Below are 802 nucleotides of genomic sequence, written 5' to 3' on the forward strand. Positions count from 1 at the left end.
TGGCGCATGTGCATGGCGATGTGATCGACAACCAGGCCGATGTAAAGCCGTCGCAGATGGACGTTGACACAGCAATGAAAACAGCGTTATTTCACGCCCCGTCTGATCGTCGCACCGACCCTCCCTCTCTTTCACCCTCTCCCCTTTGCCTTCATTACGCGATCCTGTCACCTCGGGGGCGCTCTCTCAGTGGGCGTACGGCCTCGAGACGGCATGCGCGTGGCTGTCGCGGCCTCGCTGTCCCTTTTGGGGGCGTGCGTTGGACGCGTTCCGCTGCGTGTGTGTGCACGGGGGTCGGAGAGCAAGGGCGCGCGCGGTGTGACGCTCGGCGCCCTGTGCGCCTGATGCTCCGCCGCGTGACTATCCCGTTATGCATATCCTGTGTGCGCTCTAGCTCCATCGGGGCCCTGACGAGTCAGCAACAAACCATGCATTACACATTTTGCGCAGAGTGCCCCCTTCCCGTGAAAGCTCTTTTTTGTAGTGCGCTCGTCGCTAAACCAACAGACGCGGTGCACGAAACTGGAGAGCAAGAGATGTCCACGACTCCGCCTCGGTGTATATATATATTATACGCACATGGCTGCAGCTTTGGGATTTCTGGAGACGGATCTGGATATGATGATTGACGTAACATCACAGACTTTGACGAGCCCGTGAGCAAGAAACACTGTCGCCCCAGTCTGACCGCGACCCCGACGCCTCCTCCCTCCCTGCCCTGGCGCATGTGCATGGCGATGTGATCGACAACCAGGCCGATGTAAAGCCGTCGCAGATGGACGTTGACACAGCAATGAAAACA

General features: G+C 58.5%; 4 non-coding genes across 4 annotated transcripts; all 4 read left to right on the top strand.

Moving 5' to 3' along the window:
- The first annotated feature begins 17 nt into the window (after positions 1-17).
- Positions 18-109, top strand: Tc00.1047053444019.10. The gene has a single exon (XR_008254467.1). It is a non-coding gene; the product is annotated as a C/D small nucleolar RNA (snoRNA), TB11C2C2 (small nucleolar RNA).
- Positions 110-469: 360 nt separating this feature from the next.
- Positions 470-537, top strand: Tc00.1047053444019.20. The gene has a single exon (XR_008254468.1). It is a non-coding gene; the product is annotated as an H/ACA snoRNA, TC11C4H1 (small nucleolar RNA).
- An 81-nt stretch (positions 538-618) lies between these two features.
- On the top strand, positions 619-687 carry Tc00.1047053444019.30. Its single transcript, XR_008254469.1, has one exon. It is a non-coding gene; the product is annotated as a C/D small nucleolar RNA (snoRNA), TB11C2C1 (small nucleolar RNA).
- A 49-nt stretch (positions 688-736) lies between these two features.
- Positions 737-802, top strand: Tc00.1047053444019.40. Its single transcript, XR_008254470.1, has one exon. It is a non-coding gene; the product is annotated as a C/D small nucleolar RNA (snoRNA), TB11C2C2, 3' partial (small nucleolar RNA).

Source organism: Trypanosoma cruzi (genome assembly GCF_000209065.1).
Source record: "Trypanosoma cruzi strain CL Brener chromosome Unknown tcruzi_1047053444019, whole genome shotgun sequence".
NCBI classification, from domain to species: domain Eukaryota; phylum Euglenozoa; class Kinetoplastea; order Trypanosomatida; family Trypanosomatidae; genus Trypanosoma; species Trypanosoma cruzi.